Consider the following 21,364-nt stretch of genomic DNA (forward strand, 5'->3'; position numbering starts at 1 on the left):
CAGACTTCAGGTATGAATGGCACTCCAGTCTCCCTTTGCACTGTCCTTGCTTACATAAGGGAACTTTTTTTGGTCATGATCATCCTCTTTTATGGAGCAAGGATATTCTCTGATCCTCCCAGGGTATTTCTCCTGTTTTACCTCTCTTTAGTATCTCCCCCTCATTTGCATCACTCCTCTATTTGGGTGCTGAAGGCCCAATCCCAAGCTGACTCAAAAGTCCTTCTAAGTCCACTCTTTGATTGATATGTCCAGACTTATATTGGATCTGGAGAAGAGTTTCCAGACACCCTTTCCAAGAAGGGAAACTGAAATGTTGGGAAAGTGAAGCTTGCATTCCAACTCCAAAATGACCATGGCAGTTTCAAGCCCACCCTTGAAAGAAAAATGTGCAGAGGAGGATGCTCAGGGTGGTCCCTGTGTTTTGCAGGCCGGGCAGTGACAGGGACCAGACGCGGGTGGACGCCGTGTGCACCTACAGCAAGGAGCCCTGGGCTGCGCCTTTGGACAGGGTGGGGCTGTACCACCAAGTGAGCAACAAGACCAGAGGCATCACCCAGCTGGGCCCCTACAGCCTGGACAAGGACAGCCTCTATGTCAACGGTGACAATTCTTTTGTATTTCTTTAATTTTCTTATACTTCATTTTCTCTACCTAATTGATTTCCTATATTTTCATATTCATTCACTAAGTAATTATTTTTTTATTAGTATTTTTTGTTCTTTAACTCAGTTTTATCTCATTTTTTTGCTGTGTCTGCAATTGTTTCTTATACTCTCTATATATATCTATAATTTTACCTCCTTCTATTGTTTTTTTAATATAGTAAAATTAACCTTTTTCAAGTATACTTTCTCTGTTACAATAATTTTCAGTACTCCATATATGAACATCTTGGAAAATATAAGGATTGACCTCTCAAGGTCAAGGAAAACACTACAACTTATCAACACTTGACAAAATTATGCATAATTTTTCCATGTAGAAGTTAAATGATTCCTTGTCCATGACAGTGCAGTTGGAACTTGATGATGTCTAAGTTCCCTTCTGCCCCTAACCATTCTGTGATTCCAAACTGGATTTAGGGAATCGCTAAATTCCCTCTGAATATTCCTCATAAAGGGAGAATTCTGTGCACTGCTAAGAAAAACAGCACCTTGCCAACAAGGTAATTTGCATTTATGCCTGGACAGTCACCAAATCAGTCTTTCCTAGGAAATGTTTACACATGAGCTCTCAGGCATGTTCTGTATTCCATTGTGTGCCAAACCTTCCCAACTGTAAGGCACTTCTTCAAATCCTGTCCCTTTTCTTCCCCTCACAGGTCATCATGAAGTGCAGCCTGAACTATGTAAGTACTGCTAAAGAGAAATTGAGGGGCAGGAAGATTTTGCTAATTAGCAACAGGCAAAACAGCGAGTTGGATTAATCAAGCAAGAGCACTGCTGGTCTATAAAACAGTGTTAAGAGAATTTGTCAGTCTATTAGGGAACCACCTAGAATATATGGGAATTTTACCTAGAGTATTTCCTCTTGGGATGTTGAACAGAAATTGTATTTTCAAGCAATAACTTTCCCTTCTCATTACAGCTGCTGATCAAAGCACCCAACCTCTGGCACCAGCAGTAAAGAACTTCACCCTGAACTTCACAATAACCAACCTCCAGTTCACTGCAGACCTGCAGAAACCCAGTTCCAGGAGATTCAAGTCAACAGAAAAAGTCATGTACCACTATGTGAGTCTTGCAAACAATGCCCTGCTGGGGCACAGTTCTCTCAGCATCTCTCAACTCTTACCTTCACCAGGATATTTTGCTCACTTCCATGTTGTTATTCCATTTCCAGGTTGATTCTTTACTGCAAAGGAGCAGCATTGGCCCAGCTTACATCGGCTGCAAAGTAATGGCATTCAGGTGAGTGCATGTCTGGGAAAAGTCCCCATTCCCTGCTTCTTAAAATTCCCATTTCTCAGCATCTAACTCATCTCTGGGTATTTTCTTACATGGTAGCAATGTCTGAGGGGTTTTTCTGGTCCCTCTCTTTGTATACTAGAAGTTAAGATAGATTTCTCAAAAATAACTAAACCAATGGCTCATTTCCTAGGTCCACGAAGAACAGGGATGACACAGGAGTAGATGCCATGTGCAGCCGTAGGGATGAGCCTTCAGATCCCAAATTCAACAGCACAACTGTTTACCATGAGCTGAGCAAAATGACCAATGGCATCACCAAGCTGGGACACTACAGCCTCAACAGCCAGAGCCTCTATGTCAATGGTAATGAGACCTTCTCAAGGCATTTTTCCTAATGAAATTTGAATTCCGTGTTCCTGGAGGTGTTTAAGGCCATGTGGGATGGAGCTCTGAGCATCCTGGTCTAGTTAAAGTTGTTCCTGTCCAGGGCAGAGAGGTGGAACTGGATGGTGTTTAAGGTCCTTTCTGTTTCAAACCATTCTGGGGTTCTTTGTTGGAATTATGGAACCATTATGGCTGGAGAAGACCTCTGAGATCAAGTCCAACCTTCAAGATCAACGCAGACCAATTTGAAATCAGAAAGAAGATTATTTAATTTGCCTCTCAAAACAGCAAACAAAAATTAGAAGGCAAAACCCTGTCAGTTATCAAGTTAAAAGTCTTGAATTCAGGAACCACAATCTTGTAATAAAATTCCATGCATTTACTCCTGCTGAGACTTTCTTGGAATATTTCCCTAATAATTTTCCATTTGTTTTTCAGGTTACAATGAACCTCCTTACAATCCATCCTGTAAGTATATTTAAAACCAAAGACAGGTTAAGGCTCCTTAAAGGCATAAATTGATTTTCTGTCCTGCTGATTTGGCAATGTTAGTGACATTGCAAAATGTCTGAAGGGTGGGATCATGTTCACATGGCTTTTTTCTCTAAGAAACCCAATAACAGCAATGTCTTATGAAGATCCTGTTCTTATTTTATCACTGTCGTTTCTGTTCTCTCTTGCAGCAGTAAAATCAACCACCACACAAAGCCCAGGAGCAACCACAGAGCACTTCACCCTGAACTTCACCATAACCAACCTCATGTTCACCACAGACCTGCAGACACCAAATTCCCGCAAATTCCGGTCCGCTGAGAAAATCATGAAACACTACGTAAGCCAAAATTCTGTAGTTTTTCACTGAAATCACCCAGGATTTTGAGGTTCCAGTATTCACAAAGAGTTTTCCTTGCCAGACTGACTCCCTGCTTCAGAAGAGCAGCATTGGCCCCCATTTCACTGGCTGCAAAGTGACGGGATTCAGGTGAGCAATAACCACAGAGATTCACTTGGAGCTGCAGCAAATTAATGTCCTCACATTTGACTGACAGTTTAATAACTGCTCTCCTTTTTCAAGCAGTTGCTTTCATTATTATAAAGCTTCTATGCCACTTTGTATGGTCTTTATCTTACAAAGCCTTTTTCTTTGTAAGGCCATGTCTTGGTGATTTCTGCAGCTTCTCTGAGAACTGTGGGCAGATTTATTTGGAGAGTTTTTTTAATCACATCAAAACAAACAAACAAACAAACAAACAAACAAACAACCCAAAATATTTTCATAACTAACAGAAGCTCCATGCTATTAAATTCCTCAGGCCTGGGAAGAACAAGGATAGCACAGGAGTGGACACCCTCTGCAGCTACAGAAAGGGCTCCCAGGTGCCCAAGTTTAACCCAGCTGAGGTTTACCAAGAGCTGAAGAGGATGACAAGTGGCATCACCAAGCTGGGAGTCTACAGCCTGGACAACAAGAGCCTCTATGTCAATGGTGAGTGCTTGATTTTCCCACTCCTCCAGGCACTGGAGCAGTTTGGGACCACCTTAGCTCTCAGGGATCCTCTCCATGTTAGAAAAGTCACCTTAAGGAGAAGGTTGAGAGTTTTCTGCATAATTCGTCTGTGTAAGATTTAAAATCTTTCCACGTCGACATTTTTGAAGATTTTAATTTTTATTTTACATTGAAGAGTGAACTTAATTTTAGTCTTGACCTCAATCATTCACCTGCCTGTGAACATTTCACCTGATTCCTGCCCCACAGTGTTTAATTAAACGTTGGCACACACATTTTCTCATTGTAGCTGCTCTCCCAAAGCACCTTGTTCTGGCTAAGCTTTGTTTATTTAATACATTCACACCCTTGGGGCCTGGTTCTGATGATTCATTCCCAAGTCATCCTTTTAATCACCTCCTCTCCTCTTCCATTCTCCAAAGTTGATGCTCTCTTACATAACTCTTTCTCTTGCATTTCCTTTCCAGGTTACAATGAACCCCTTGAGAGATCCCGTAAGTATTTTGCCAAATTCATTTTGCCACGTTCATTTTGCCAAAGACATTTCAAGGGAAGCTCTCACAGGAGAAATGCCCTGAGAAAATCAGAGGGGAAGAGATTATTTAGTGTAACTTTGAGGTGTGCTGGGATTAGGAATGCTTTGAAAGTGAAAACAGCTTTCTTTTTTGGTAGGAAATTCCTAATCCTCCTCCCCTTTGATTACAGCCCGGAGCACCACAGCTGCACCAAAACCAACACCCAGGAATTTCACTCTGAACTTCACCTTGACCAACCTCCGCTACAATGCGGATCTGGAAGCCCCAAATTCCCGCAGATTCCTTTCCACAGTGAAAGTGATGAACCACTATGTGAGTCTGGCTCTGCTTGTGCCCCTTTTGGGTCTTGGTGGGGACCTAAATCCACCTGCTTAAACTCAGGGTGTGAGTCCCAGCTCTCAGTTGTCCTTTTCTTTTTGACAGCTTGACCCTCTTTTCAAGAGGAGCAGCATAAGCTCTGCCTACACAGGATGTAAAGCCATGAGATTCAGGTAAGATCTGGAATTCCAGAATCACAGGATGGGTCAGGTTGGAAGGGACCACAGTGGGTCAGCTGGTCCCACCTCCCTGCTCCAGCAGGGTCATCCCAGAGAGCACATGGATTGTGTCCAGATGGCTCTGGAATATCTCCAGTGAGGAGATTCCACAACTTTTCTGGACAATTTGTTCCAGTGCCTGGTCACTGCACAAGGAAGAAGTTCTTCCTCATGCTCATCAACTTCCTGGGCATCAATTCCTGCCTTTTTCCTCCTGTCCATTCCTCAGCACCAAAGAGCAGACCCTGGTCCCTGCTCTGAGCCCTCCCTGTAGACACTAAAAATACACTGAAAAACACTGAAAGAATACCAAAAGTGGTCTGAAATACTAAAACACCTAAATATAAACCACCTAAAATTGCAATGAACCATTTCTTTATCCACTCTCACACACCTTCAATTCGTGGCTGTTCTGAGGTCAGCAAACAGCAACCAGTGACACCTCCCTGGTCCAGCCTGGATTTTTTTTTTAGCTGGTAAAATAATTTTGCTATCTGAATATCATCACCCCAGTTCTGGAGAGCCTGGTGAAGGATGCAGAAGCCCGTTGGCACTGAGGGTTTGGTGTCTGCCCAAAAAACCCCTCAGGAAGTTCTGCCAGCAGAGCAGTGTCCCAAAGAACGCGTGTGACATTTGTCCCCAGGTCTGGAAGGCACAGGGACGACACAAAAGTGGATGCTGTGTGCAGCTACAAGGACAATGCCAGCCTGGCCAGGTTTGACAGAGAAAAGCTTTACCAGGAGCTGAGCACCATGACAAACAATGTCACCAAGCTGGGCCACTACAGCCTGGACAGGAGCAGCCTGTATGTTGATGGTAAGCATCCATGGGATAACAGGATTTTGGGATCTCCTGGGGTTCATTCCCATCCCTTGGGCCTGAGCACTGATGAACCCTTTGGTTTGTTGGTTTTATTTAAGTTTGACAAAACCAATCCTACAGGATATTGTCATGCTGGCAACATTCACATGCCTTAAATCAGACAAATTCCTGGTGAATTTCACTGTTACAGTGTATGATCTAAGCAGGGATGTATCTATATTGCTTTTATGATATGAACAGATATAAAAAGAAATTAACTGTGCCCTTTTTATTTAGGTTTCACCCTCACAGACACAGCTGCCACCAAAAAGCCTCTCTTGGCTCCAGCCAAACTTGGCTACAGACTGAGCTTTAGAATAGTCAATGAAAACCTCACCAACCCTGACTCCCAGTCTCCAGAATACAGAGCAGCAGAAGAAAGCATCACCAACAAGGTAAGGAAATGTTTGAGAATATGTCTGGCTGGTTACTTTTTGAAGCAACTACCAAATATTTACCTCTGAATTAAAAAAAAAATAAAATTAAAAAATCAACATTTTGGAAGTAAAATTTCTAGAATCTGAAAGATAAGATTGGCCTTTTTCAGTTTTGGTTTTAAGTTGTACCTGGTGGGTGTGATCCCTGCCATGGGCAGGGATCTGGAGGATTTTTTTCCAACCCAAACCATTCAATGATTCCATGTGGTTGTGAAATTCTCTCCAGCCAAAGACATGGACTGCAAAATGCCAGAACTGATGTGTTAAATGAACACACCCCCAGCATTTCACTCCCAGCTCCAGAAGTGCACCCAAGGCCAATCCCTGCTGGCAAATCCCTGCTCAGCACATCCATGGTTCATTCCTAGAATCCAACGTTTTCTCTTCAGCACCAATCCAATTTATCAACCTGATAAGGCCCTGATTGGGTGGGTTTTGCTCTCTTTGAGCCATGGGTCTGTGAGGTGGGGATGCCACTCAGGACACTGCTCTCCCACACTGGCATCCTAGAAGGAATTTCAGGGAGGAAACGTTCCTAAGGCAGGAATGTTTGCCAGGCTGGAAGTCAGACCCCATCACCAGAAAATGCCTATTCCAAAGTAAAACCCAACCCCCATGAAATCCAACCAGCAAAAATAACCCTGGTGTTTTTCCAGAGCTCAAGTCCCTCCTGCTGGCCCGAAGCTTCCAGCACAGCACCCAAACTCTTTAATATTTAATGTGGTGTTTTAATTTCAGATGAATCACTTGTACCGTCAGAGCGACCTGCGGGAGCAGTTCCTGACCTGCAGGATCACCGGGCTGAGGTCTGGGATAAAACTCTGATTTTGTTTAAAGATTGCTTCCCCCTGGCACTGCTCCCCCATGGCTGAGTGCCACTGGCCCCACTGGAATTCCTCCCTTCTGTTCTCCTGTTGGAAACTCATGCCCTAAGGAGGCATTTCCAGGCTTTCCAGAATTTCTCAGTTTGAATTTTTTTTGGACCAGGGTTTCTCAGTCAGGGTTTCTGTAAGGCACTCTCAGGTCTCTGAGCATCCCAGGAATTACAGATCCCATCCCTCTACTGGGAGCTGGTGACCCTGTGACCTCTGCACTCCTCTCAACCTGAACCCCACTAGATTTTAAAAGTGGTGTCCTGCTCAGGATGGGATGAGGCTTGGACAAGGGACCCTCCCACACAATGAAAGCTTTAAAAAACCTGAAAGTGCTGCTCTTTCCTTGCATTCATACAAAACAACCTAAATTTGTCCAGAGAAGAGGTAAAATTTTAATTCCTGTCCCTGTCCAAAGGAAAAGCCCCACCAGCCCATTCCACCACGTTACTTTAAACCACTCAACCTTCAGAACAGCAAGGACCCTTCAGAAAACTCCTTCCCACATGGAGCTTCCTGCCCATCCCATTTATCTCCAAACCTCTGTCCCTCTGCCCACAGGCCTGGATCCATAGTGGTCGACTGCCAGTGCTTCTTCCAGCCCAACCCCAGAATCAGCAGGGCTGTGGTTGAAAGGACTTTCCAGGACAGGACCTCCAACACCACGGGGCTGTGGCTGGGCAGCAGCTACCGACTGCAGGAATTCTCAGTGGACAGTACGTGGATCAAATCCCTTCCCAGCATCCATATGGACAGCTCAGTTTGCCACAGCACACTCAGAACCTCCCAAATTCTGCTCTGTCAGAGCACAAATCAATCTCTAAGTTGGATCACTGGGGTTTGAGTCAGGCCATTCAGACATTCAGTCCTCTAGTCATCAATGGCTTAAGGGGTTATTCAATATTAAAATGTTCTTCAATATTCTATTATGTTCAAAATTAAATTATTATTCAAAATTAAGGTGTTTTCAGTATTAAAAAAATCAGAAAATGAAGTGTGAACTGCTCACCACAACTTCAACCATCTAGAACTAAGCAGACATTCAGCTTTTTTCCCCAATGTGCAGCATCCCAAAGAAATTAATGGCCTGGAACATTTGGAGTTTCCTGTCAGACCCCAGTGAAACTCAAGTTTTGCCAATCTAAGACTTCAAGCTAAAAAGCTGCAGCTCAGTGCTGCTTGGTAGGAAAGCCTCAGTTTCTCTCTGCTAGAATTTAATTTTCCTCTCCATTTCCAGATTTGGAACTCTCAGTTGAGACAGCAACTCACAAGACACCCCTGGAGTCTGGCAAAGAAAAATTCGGATTAAATTTCCAAATCTCCAACCTTCCCTACTCGCCTGAGCTGCAGGACTCCAGCTCCCAGATGTACCAAGAGAGCAAAGAGAAGATCGAGAAAGAGGTGAAATGAGCAGCAATAGCTTGAGCTCCCTGTCCAAAAGATGTGTTAAATTAACTCAGCTTTCCTCAACTGTTTTGTTTCTCCCCATCAGCTCGAGGTATTCAGGAGCAGCCGCCTGAAGGACCAATTTCTTGGCTGCACTGTGGAGAGCTTTGGGTATGTCCAGTGCTTTTTGAAGCCCCAAAAGAGCAGCTGAGGAAGACATTTAGGGTGTCCACCCCTCCCTGCCAGCCCCCAGTGCCTCCATTGTCCCTCAGTCCCTTTTTGCCTTTACCACAAAAGGTTTCTGTCCAAACAGAGCTGGTTTTGTTTCGGTGCTTGCAGAGCTGTTTCCATGCATGAACAACCCCAGGGTAGAGCAAACACGTTCATTCTCTCATTTAACGTGTTCAAATAAGCTCAAATTCCACTGACACACAGCACTGACCACACAACTGACCAGCCTGAGGACAAAACCTGCCTGTGTGAGAGTCCTCCTCTTTGGAGGAGCAAAGCAGCAGAGTAGATTTAACTTTGAGAAACAGAGCTGATTGAACTCTTAGAAATAGAGTTGATTTTCCTCTTAGAAACAGAGCTGATTTACCTCTTTAAAATGCCGTGCTGGGGATTAAATCAGTGGGTGGATTATTTCACAAAGCTGCAGGAGCTCCTGTCTCACCCAGACCAAGCTGCTAAAAGTGATCCCATCCCAATGAAACATCGCTGGGACATCTGCAGAGCTGCGGCTGCAGATCCCTCTCCCTGCTCTGCTCAGCTCTGTTCCCTTTTCTCTCCTCTCTGCTGTCACCCTCCAGGCCTGTCCATGGCAAAGGACACACAGAGGTCGCCTCAACCTGCCAGTTCACCCTGGATCCCCTCTCAGGGGCTTTACAAGAGCAGGAGGTGTTTGAGGAGCTCAAACTCCTGACCCAGGGCTTCACCAGGCTGGGCCCCAGCTATGAACTGGAGGAGCAGAGTCTGGTGGTGGAAGGTGAGAGCTCCTGGAGGGACATTTTGGGGAATTCTTCCTAATTTTGTTTAAATCAGCTCCAGGGTTGCATTCCTCATCTGTCCCACTCCTCACTTCCAGGTTACTCTCCAATCAAGACAGATGAACCAGAGTCCAAAAGATCTGGTAGGTGGTTTTTTTTTTGGCAAGGATTGACCTGACAGCCACTGAATACTTGAGCTCTAATAAATAACTGAACCCTGATAAATTCTTCAGCTGTAATAAATTAGCATCAGATAGCTTGGAATGGAACTAAACCCATAGAAAAGACCAAAAATCCAAGGCTCTTGGTAGCCAACAGCAGGTGCCACCAGCCTGAGGGGAATGGAGTTGAAGGACAGGCAAAAGCAGCAGTTTGGGACCTGTTTGAACACTCTGGCACCAATAAATTTTAATAACTGCAGTATTTTTAAAAAAAGACCAGACCAGATAGGGTTTAGCTTAGCTACAACCCCAGAACTAACAGCAAAGAGGAGAAAGAAGAAAAATACCCTGAACTGTTCCTTTCCCATGCACCACAAACACACTGGTGAAACAAGCACAGCTTTTGCTGACACCCTGAGCTCTGTCCCTGTCCCCAAAAGAGTCCAGAAGCAGTTCAGACAGAACTTTGTCACTCTGAACATCCCTGGAATCACCTGGGGGCATTCTGCTCCCTGCAGTGGCATTGAAGGTTGTGGATCCCTGAACCTTCACTCCATTTCCCCAAGTTTCTGTGATTTGCCCTGACCTACAGAGCATTCAGCACTTCTGAACTTTGCCAGGGTGAGATCTCCCTCTCACAATCCCACATGGAAGAGTCTCTAAACCTGACATGCTCCTTTTTTTTCCCCTTTTCAGAGCTTCAGTTCTGGGCCATCATCCTCATCTGCCTTTTCACCCTGCTGGGCTTCATCCTCCTCCTCTTGTTGTGCTTCCTGGTGAGTGTCCCCTGTGCTGTCCCCCCTGTCCCTTGACTCCTGCAGGGCCACAGGAGGGACATCAGACACGTTCCCAAGGATCCCAGTGAGAGCAGTGCCTGGAAACAGCAAAAACCACCCCAAATCCTTGACTCCCTTCCAGCTCTTCCAAGCACTGGGGATGGGGAAGGAATTTAGACTCAGCTGAGCAGATTTTTAGAAAAGGAGGCAGAATTTTCCTTCTAGAAAAGCAGCAGGATTGTGGCTGACACTGGGTGATTGCAGAGGGAAAAACACAAACCCAAAGGTGAGGCCAACACCAAGATGAGGAGCAGGAATTAGGGAATCCACAGGTGGAAACAGGGAATCCTCTGCATCCTTTCCTAAACCTCTTCCCCATCCAAACACCTGCAGGATGGCCAGGTTCCAGTGAGGGAGCACCAAACCCAACATTTTTAACAGCCTGTGGGAACCACACAGAGAATTTTGTGCTCTTTAACTACAATAACTATAAATTATAAATTATTTCAGTGCTATTGGTGGGCAGAGCATGGATTCAATATTTTTTTGCCATTAATTTTAGTTTTTTTATCATTAATTTTGGTTTTTTTTTTTCATTAATTGTTTGTCTTTTTCCCATTAATTTTTGTTCTTTTCCCACCCAGGTCCTCTCCTGCCTGAGGAGAAAGTCCCACCTGTACCAGGTGCAGCAGGGCCTGTATGGGTTGTACTTCCCCCACCCCAGCACAGGGAAGGTTCACTGACACCTCAGCTTGGTCTTCCCAGACATTTTCGTCCACTGATGAAGGAAAAATAGCTATAAACCCTAGAAAATATTTCTTTTATAAATTATTTCAGCGTTTTCTCTTGCCTTGAGACAAATCTTTGCACTATTTCCATGATTCTTTTCACACTCCAGGAAACTGCCAACAGTGCAGGTGCTGAGGAAAATATTTTTTTTAAGCACTGCAGTGTTTTATAGAAATGTAAATTTTATATAAATATTACACAACCAAAGGAAAATAAAAACTACCAGGAGCTGCAGTTTGCAAAGCCCTCCAGTGTTAATGTCAGTTTTCTGAAAAAAATTATACTAATTTAGAGATTTTTGGGGACTGACTGTTGTAGACTTAGAAATCCCACCTAGATTTTAGCTTTTTCACCACTGAGCTTGAAAAATGTAAATACCTTAAATTAATTAAAATATTTCATCTATTTATAATTATGACATTATGATGTAAAGATACCTTGTTAAATCTGAGTGTGACACAGCCAGGCTGTGGTTTTTTTTGAGATTGCTGCTGATTTCAGTTCAATAAATGCCATGTTTTACTGCCATGAAGTTGTGTTTCCTCTGTAGCAGCATTTTTATCATCCCAAATCAGAAACTCTGCAGAAATCCTGGAGGTTTTGCTCCTCAGCTCCCTTTTCACAGCACAGGATCTGTTTTTAGAGCTCAGCACCTTTTCCTGCCCCTCTCACCCAACCAGAATTGCCCCAAACCCCCCAATTCATGCCCCAATTTCCATGGAGCACAAGACTCAGGGCTGTTTCTCTGCAATTATTTGATCCTATCGTTAAATGAACTTGCTGAAAGTGAAAGCATTCAATTAGAATTAACCAACCCACGATTAGTCATTAATCCTCCCACTGCAGGCAATGTTTCCACGCAACCAAAGTGGGTTTTGCTTTCAAAGCCAAGCTCCTCCAGGGCAGGTCCAACCAGTTCACCCCCAGCTCAGAGCTCCCTGCAGAGGATTAAGATCTGTTTGCTCGCTCCAACAAAGGGCTTGGAGCACCAATTATGTCAGCAAACATCGATTAAAAGCGCTCAGAGCTCTTGCAAAACACCTCTGCAGTGTCCCTGTCACCCTGAGTGTCCTGAGTGTGGCTGCCACCCTGTGACAGGGACATTGGGAGGGGGAAGGAATTCCCAGCTCCCAGTCTGACCTAGAAAAGCTGAGTGACCAAGAAGGGCTGAGAATCACAAAATCCTGGAAGATTTTATGAGAAAATAATGAGAATCATAAAATCTTGGAAGGGACCCTCAGGGAGGATCAGTGCAGCCCCTGTCCCTGCACAGCCACCCCAACACCCCCACCCTGAGCAGCCCTGAGAGCTCCTGCAGCTCTGGCAGCCTTGGCACCATTCCCTGGGGAGCCTGGGCAGTGCCCAGCAGCCTCGGGGGGAAGAACCTTTCCCTGAGCTCCATGCCAAGCCCTGGCACAGCTTTGTGCCATCAGAGCAGCAGCTCCTGCCTTGGCAGCCCTGGATCTTCAGCTGACCATCCCTGCTGTGCCTCAGTTTCCTTCCCCTGGTTCCCCTCTCCCCTGGGGAATCTCTCACTCCCAAAAAGCCACAAGTGAAGCCAACAGTAGAGATGAGAAGCTGACTTGCACTGGGAGAGCTGGAAGGGTCTCAGCACCTGCCCCCCTTCAGGGAGTCACACACTCAGACTCCTCTGCCACCTCCTGCCCTCAGCACCAACCCAGCTCCACTTCCCAGGGCCACAATTCCACCCTGACCCCCCTTTCATGGAGACAACAGGGGCAACCTGAGCTGCTTGTCCAGAGCAGGGTCCAGACCACCAACCCCCAGCTGGGCTTTACAGCTCTGAGGCAAGAGCTCATCCTTCCTGCTCACCCTCCTCAGTCCTTCCTCTAAACAGTTAATTAATCTAATTGCATCTCATTAGCATTTCTCCACTGGGAGCCTCATCCTGGGGCAGCCAGGAGATCTCCACCGTGCCCAGCCAGGAATTTAATTTGGGAACTGGTTGTTGTAGCAGCAAATGCATCATTTTGTCAGTGTCAGTCACTGAATTTACTGGCAAGCTTTGGTGTCCCCTGCAGGGCTTGGTGTCCCCTGCAGGGCTTGGTGTCACCTGCAGGGCTTGGTGTCACCTCCATGGTTTGGTGGGCCCTGCAGGGTTTGGTGTCACCTGCACGTATTGGTGCCACCTGCAGGATTTGGTGTCACCTGCATGGCCTGGTGTCACCTGAAGAGTTTGGTGTCACCTGCAGGGTTTGGCGTCCCCTGCACCTCTTGGTGTCACCTGAAGAGTTTGGTGTTCCCTGCAGGGTTTGGTGTCCCCTGCAGGAATTGGTGTCACCTGCATGGCTTGGTGTCACCTGAAGAGTTTGGTGTCCCCTGCACATCTTGCTTTCCCCTGCAGGATTTGCTGTCCCCTGCAGGGTTTGGTGTCACCTCCATGACTTGGTGTCACCTGAAGAGTTTGGTGTCCCCTGCAGGGTTTGGTGTCCCCTGCAGGATTTGCTGTCCCCTGCAGGGTTTGCTGTCCCCTGCACATGTTTGGTGTCACCTGCATGGCTTGGTGTCACCTGCACATGTTGGTGTCCCCAGGGTTTGGTGTCACCTCCATGGCTTGGTGTCACCTGCACATGTTGGTGTCCACTGCAGGGTTTGGTGTCACCTGCAGGATTTGCTGTCCCCTGCAGGGTTTGGTGCCACCTCCACGATGTCAAACAGCCCAAGGGACACCTACCTGTGCTCAGCCAGGGCAGCTCAGCCGTGCCAGTCCCCTGGCCAGGTGTCACCTGTGGCTCAGGCAGGGCCACTTGGTGGCAGCGGGTGGTCAGTGCAGCAGCACCTCACGGGACGTGCTGCTCCCTGCAGGGACTGTGACGCCTCTGGGGCAGGGCAGAGGTGCCCCAGGGACCCCAACACCGGGGTTGCCAGGGCAGGGCTTCCAATGACCTCACCCAGAGCCAGGTGATGTCACAGGGCCCTTGGGCACGCCCCGGTCCCAGAGGATTCCATGGGGATTCCAAGCCCGGGGATGTTCCTGCCCCAGGGAATTGCGCTGCCCCAGCCCTGCAGGGACACTGGCATGGGGCTCCCCAGGCCCTGCCCTGCTCCCGTGGCCCCAGGAGCACACAGGCTCTGGGATGACCCTGGCAGCACCACAGCAGGACACCCCTCCCAGAGCATGGGAAACGTTCCCAGAGCTGGTCCAAGAGCCAGGAAAGGCCCTGGGCACTGCAGGGAACATGGCAGGACCATGGGATGGGGCAGGGGTGTCACAGAGGGGAGGGATGCAGGAGGGAGGCCAGAGGGATGCAGGGAGGAGGGGTCAGGGATGCTGGAGGAATCTGGCAGGACACTTTCCCAGGGACTTCTGACTAGCAAAGAGTGTTTCATTCTCAAATGGACTCCAAGTGATCACTTCATTCCCCCTGAACCTTCCAGAGAAAAGCAGTTCATTCTCCTTGCAAAGCCAGCCCCAGTCTGAGCTCTCTGGAGGAAGGAGCAGCTCCTGGGATCCCCCAGAGCTGCTGCCAGCCCTGTGGTACTTTCTGAGACCCCTGTTGTTGGAAGGAAATGAAGGAATCTGACTCCATGTTCTTAGAAGGCTAATTTATTCTTTTATGATCTATATTATATTAAAGAATGCTATACTAAACTATACTAAAGAATAGAGAAAGGATACTTACAGAAGGCTAAAAAGATACTAAAGGAAAACTTGTGATTCTCTCCAGAGCCTCGACACAGCTGGACCATGACTGGTCATTAAGTCAAAACAATTCATGTGAAACCAATGAAGCAATCACCTGTTGGTAAACAATGTCCAAACATGTTCCAAAGCAGCAAAACACAGGAGAAGCAAATCAGATAATTAATGTTTTCATTTTTCTCTGAGGCTTCTCAGCTTCCCAGGAGAGAAATCCTGGCGAAGGGATTTTTCCAGAAAATATGACAGTGACACAGCCCCACACAGCCCCTGGTGCTGCCTGCCCAGGGCTGTCCCTGTGGCTGAGCTGTGACACCATGTCACACAAACCACGGCCCATGGAGCAAAGAGCTGCAGTTTATTTCCTGTGAGCTGCAGGGGAGCCACGGGGTGGGACCAGGGATGTTATTGTGCATCACTGGTATCAGCTGAGGAAGCACACCTTTGTTTTTCAAGCTCTTCCTTTTTCTGGCAAAGGTTTATGATGGTCAGGGCTCTTCCTGTGCTCTGGTCATCCCTGCCATGACCACAGCCCTGAGTGGGCACAGCTGCGGCCACAGCACAGCTGGCACAGCTGCACTGCTGCATGTACACCACAGCTGGCACAGCTGCAGCCCACAAATCCCCCTTTCCCTTCTGCTGCTGCAGCAGCAGCTCCATCCCCTGGATCCACCCCCAGCACCCCGTGGGGATGGAGGCAGCAGCAGGGAGTTCATCTCTGCTTTCTCCTCTCCATCCCCACCCGCTGGGAGTGCCCTTGGAGCAGCTGCTCTGCCTACTCTGTCACATCCCCTGTGGCTGCCTGGGCACTGCCAGCACTGCAGGTGATCAAACACCTCCACCACCTCTTGCCCAGGGAGGAGGATGGCTCCTTTGGGTATTTGGGGAAAGGTTTCACAGCAGCAGTGATTGCCACGGGGCTTTTGGGGACTGTGAATTAAAGCAGAGTCAGAGCCCTCCCAGACCTCTGTGTCCTGTCCCCGGTGCTCTGGGGCAGCTCCTGTGGTAAAACCTGCGCAGAAACACACACCTGGTGCTCTGATGAGTCTAAACTTCTTTTTGCCAGGGTCAGGATTAAATCATGGGATGGTATTTCTTGTTGGGAATCAGATGTTTATCAGTTCTCATCTATGTTACAGACTCACAAACCCTGAGTTCTGCAGCACTTTAACAAACTAAAAATGGAGCCCCATCTCTCTCTCTACAAGGCCTTCTAAGGATAAACTGTCCCATTAAGAGATGACACCGAAATTATTTTTACTTTTAACCCAATAACCAACCACCCATGACCCACAATGTGGACTTTTTATCCAATTACACAAAACCACCCAAACCCATGGAGGAGGAGGAGGAGGAGCAGCAGAAGGAGCAGAAGAAGCAGAAGAAGCAGAAGAAGCAGAAGCAGAAGAAGAAGAAGAAGAAGAAGAAGAAGAAGAAGAAGAAGAAGAAGAAGAAGAAGGAGAAGAAGGAGAAGGAGAAGAAGAAGAAGAAGAAGAAGAAGAAGAAGAAGAAGAAGAAGAAGAAGAAGAAGAAGAAGAAGAAGAAGGTGAAGAAGAAGAAGGTGAAGAAGAAGAAGGTGAAGAAGAAGAAGAAGGTGAAGAAGAAGAAGAAGGTGAAGAAGAAGAAGAAGGTGAAGAAGAAGAAGAAGGATCAGCCTCCACCCTAAAACCTCCATCTTGCTTTATATCTATTCCTGTATTCTAAACCCTCCAACTCTAAGTTGGATATCACACGCTTCTGTTCAAACTCCACACCCACAATCCCAGCTCTCTCATTCCATTTTGGAAGCTTCTCCACAGCCCCAGGTCAAATGCAGTGTTCTCTTGGGGGTCAGTGCCTGGCAGCACAGACAGTCTGAAATTCTCAGCAGCCAGGGTTCCAGCAGTGCTCTGGGTCTCTGCACATCAATGTGCAGATGGGAGTTTGGGGACAAGGGCACAGCCCAGCAGGATGCCAGGGGCTGGTGCTCAGGTCCCATCAGGTACAGCAGCACCTTTGTGCCACAGGGATTGCTCTGGCTCTGAGCTGATAGCAGCTCACAGGTCACCCCGAGTCCTTTTTGGTGACAAAAAGCAAACACACCCTAAAAACATCCCCCTGCAGCTCCTCCTGGCCCAGGGCACTCTTGGTGCTCAGAGCCCTTCACTCCTCACTCACAGAAACACTGGGTGTGTTTTCAGTGGGATGCAAAACCCCCTGATGCAACAGGGACAGGAGAGAGTGGGGAGAAAGGGCATGGTGTGATTTTTGAGGTCACTCAAAACATTGAGGCAATTCAATGGAAAGTCTTTTTCTGCTGTAATCTCGCTCTCCATGCCAGGTTGTTGCTGCTGTATTAGAGAAAGGCAGCGTGTGTGGGAGGTGTGAATTAATGTTACCACACTGGGAAGGTGGTGACGACTGGAGATCTCACAATGATGCACATCAGGCTCCCTCCTCAACAGGGCTGTGAGTGAGTGCAGTGGAAAAAAAGGGACATAACTGGTCTTTTAAGAGAGAGTTGTGAGACACCGGCGTCAGCAGATGCTATTTCAGAGCACAGACACTCACCTCCTCTCTCCCAGGACAAGTGTTAACCTTTAAATGCAGCCTTTCCACTCTCTTCCCTTTCACTCATGGACTCTGGGGCTCTTTTTCTGTTCCTGTGAAGCTGTGCAGAATTTCGGGGCTCTTCCATGCTGAAATTTAACATTTCACAGTGGTGCTCACCAAAAAGGATTATATTGCTCCTGTTCCTTCAAGGCATGGCATAAATAATGCAATAGCATCTCCATTTCCTTCTGGATTTGTGTTTTGCTCTTTCTTTTCCCCCTCAAGCTTTTTCCTCCCCCTGCTCCCCACTTGCCAATATCACTCGAGTTTCCCCATTGAGAGCTTGTGGCTGTCGTGTGCTGGGAGCTGCTCCATCCACACCCCCCACACCCCATCCCTGTTCTGCCACAAGCTTTTCCAGCAGCAAAATCTCCCTGTGGCACCCAGGACTTGTACATCAGCCTCATTTCTTGTCCTTCCTGGGCCAATTCTCCTGGAGATGTGGCTGGAGCTGAAGCTCCCCAGCTCTGGTGCCAAGGGGAGCTGGACAGGAGCAGCTCTGATCTCTGTGATGAGCAGGGACAGGAGCTCAGGAAGGGCTGGAGCTGTGCCAGGGCTTGGCATGGAGCTCAGGGAAAGGTTCTTCCCCCCGAGGCTGCTGGGCACTGCCCAGGCTCCCCAGGGAATGGTGCCAAGGCTGCCAAAGCTGCAGGAGCATTGGGACACAGAATCACAGAATTCCAGAATTGTTGGGTTGGAAGAGACCTCCAAGATCATCGAGTCCAGCCCAGCCCCAACTGAGCCCTGGCACCCAGTGCCACATCCAGGCTTTGTTAAACACACCCAGGGATGGGGACTGCACCACCTCCCTGGGCAGAACATTCCAGAGCTTTATCACCCTTTCCATGAAAAACTGAAAGAATGATGAACTTTTCCTAGTATCCAACCGATATTTTTTCCTAATATCCTAATTAGGTTTTTCCTAATGTCCTGCCTATAGGATAGGATCTCATCAACTTCCTAATACCCAGCCTGTATTTTTTTCCTGCTATCCAGCCTGAATTTCCCTTGGTGCAGCCTGAGGCTGTGTGCTCTGGTTGTGTCAGTGCTGCTGCAGACAGAGCCCAGCCCCAGCTGAGCACAGGCACCTTTCAGGAGCTGTGAGAGCGATGAGGGCACCCCTGAGCCTCCTTTGCTCCAGGCTGAGCTCCCCCAGCTCCCTCAGGGGTTCCTCTCAGGGTTTTTGCTCCCAGCCCCTCTGACAGAGCTCTCAGGGCTGCTCAGGGTGGGGTTTGGGGTGGCTCTGCAGGGACAGGGCTGCACTGATCATCCCTGAGGGTCCCTTCCCACTCAGGATATTCTGGGATTCTGTGGATTATTTTAACTCTCCTGGCATCCCATCCTCCCCAGTGTTTCCAGTTCAGGTGTTGAGGCAGGTCTGGAGAACAAGGGCTCTGTGACCCACAGGCTCTCCTGCTCAGGAAATGTTACTCATTTCTTCAGCATTCTCAACTAACCCCACAAAAAAATCACCTTTGGGCACCTGCAGGGTTAAATCTCTTGGGGTTGAGTCACAGGGGTCTCCCAGTCAGGCTCCAGCACCAGCTGGGGGTGGCTACTGGGAGCCCCTGCCCCAATTTTCCACCCTGTTAGAGCATCCCTGTTCATGGAAATGAAAGTTCCTGTGCACATCCTGTACCCAACCTGCAGCACCTCAGGAGAAGTGGGATGAGGCTGAGCCTCCTCCTGCAGCCAGCAGCTCCCAGGGGCCAGGCAGGACCAGGGCTGAGCCTGGGGAAGGACAAGAGGTGCTTGGGGAAGGTGGAGAAAACCCCAGGTGAGGATCCCTGTGTGACAGATGAGTAATGCAATATTTGACTCTCACAACTGGAAGGCAAATATCCTGCATGTATGTTAAGAGAAGTTTATAGATTTATAGTTGTGTTTTACCCCCTTGTGCTGGGTTTGGGACATTTGGGAGGATGGGATTGTTACTCTGGCAGCACCTGGCCTCCAATCAGGATTTAAGGAAGTGAACTCCACCACTGGACAGCAAAGAAGGAGCCAAATGACAGAACTTTGGGAGGGCCAAAGGGTTAAAAGGCAAAACCTCCATTGTGTGGGTGAGCACGTGGGGGGAAAAATCCTCTGCTCCAGGTGCTGTAATATTTTCTCTATTCAGTCTCCTGTTGTATTTTTGATAAGGTTTGAATAAACTTTTTACATTTTTGGAAGTGAGTATCATTTCTCACACTGGGGATGCCAAAGGGAATTGTGCAACTTCTCACATCCCAACTCTGCTTCCCCAGGGAGGAGCAGGGGTGTGAGGGGGATGTGCAAACCTCCAAGCTGGGAGGAATCTTTGTGCTGCTCCTCATCCTCACTCTGCCACTCTCTGGGTATCCAGCTCCCTGTTTATTTGGAATAAGAGGATTTAGTGATCAAATTGCCTTTTAATGCTGAAGTTGCAGCCTCTGCTTCAAAGGCATTAAGAACAAAAATAGGGTTTTTTTTCTGATGAAAGTGCCTGACTCACTAAGAGTTCTCAACTGCTGCTTTAGGGCCAAGTGTCTCAGAAATGAGAGAGGAAGCTGCTGTGAGAGGCTCAGCCCTCAGCACTTGTCACCAAACATCCCCAAAGACTCCCCTGTCCCACCCAATGGAGAATCCTCAGCTTTTCAGGATTTGGGTCAAAAAGCTTATTAAAAATTAAATCATTTCAGTCTTACAGTGTTTGATTTCATAGCCCCAGGCAGGGCAGAGCATCAGTATTTGCCCCCTAAACCCAGCTCAGCTTCTGAACTTTGGCAGCAAAGGCTGAAGAGCAGCGCCCTGCAAGGGGCACCAGGGCTTGGACTGAGATCCAGAAATGAAATAATAATGGATAATCAATGGTATTAAATTAAACCCAAGCCCAGAGTGTTTACAAGAGGCAAATCCCATCTCTCAGGTGACATCCAAGCTGTGGGGATGTGGTCAGTGAGGTGCTGTGACAGGTCCCACCTCAGCCCCTCCCCAGGGCGGCCACACTCAACATCCTCTGAGCACCACCAGCATCCTCCAACCACTGAGAAAACAACACCTTCTAACTGAAATCTCCCAAATTCTGCCCAGTTTGGCAGGGAGAGTCCTTGTTCCCACAGTGAGGGGCTCAGGAGCTCCAACCCTGTGGTTGTGCTGCTCCCACAATGAATCATTGAGTGACAGACCTGTGCCCACAGGGACTCTTTTTCGGTTCCTGTGAAGTTATGCAGAATTTCAGGGCTCAAACGTAACTCCCCCACTTCTCTTCCATGCTGAAATTTTAGATTTCACAGCGGTGCTCACCAAAAAGGATTATTTTGCTGCTGTTTCTTCAAGGCATGGCATAAATAATGCAACAGCATTTCCATTCCCTTCTGGATTTGTGTTATGCTCTTTCTTTTTTCCCTCATTTTCAAGCTTTTTTTTATCCTCTCAAACACTGAGGAATTCAGGAAGGTTGTTTATGCCACAGGGAAATGTAGAAACAAGTAGGAAAATTGCTTGGGTTGCATTAAAACTTTTTAATTTTGTCTAATTTGTGGGACCAGGCCAGACTGGGGATAAGTCCTGGTGCACCTCAGCTGTGTCTCCCATATTTCCAGTTGCTCCAAGGGTTTTTTAGGGAATTAATAAAATCATGCCAGCCAGCTCTAAACATTTCCTAGAAAGGTTATTTTATCCTGAAAAAAGCCCCCAATTTTTTCAAGTAAATTCCAATGCAGAGATTCCTCTCCTTTTATTTTGGTCACAGAAATACGACCCAAAAGTGCAACTTAAAATCTAAAGCTTTGACATTCAGCACGGTGGAGGGAGGGAAATGCTGACAGTAAAAAAAGCAGGATCAGATCATGCCTCTCTCACCTGACAGGGAGGAAAAAAGGAATTCCCTGAGCAGCTGTAATTGCTGAGGAGCAGGAAAACTTCCTGGGAAGGATTTTCCTGCCCTTCAGCTGGGGAGCAAAGAGAGCAGAGGCAGCACATCTGGAGCTGGGGGTGACCAGGA

The sequence above is a fragment of the Fringilla coelebs genome (assembly GCF_963513975.1).
Source record: "Fringilla coelebs genome assembly, chromosome: 24".
Lineage (NCBI taxonomy): Eukaryota > Metazoa > Chordata > Aves > Passeriformes > Fringillidae > Fringilla > Fringilla coelebs.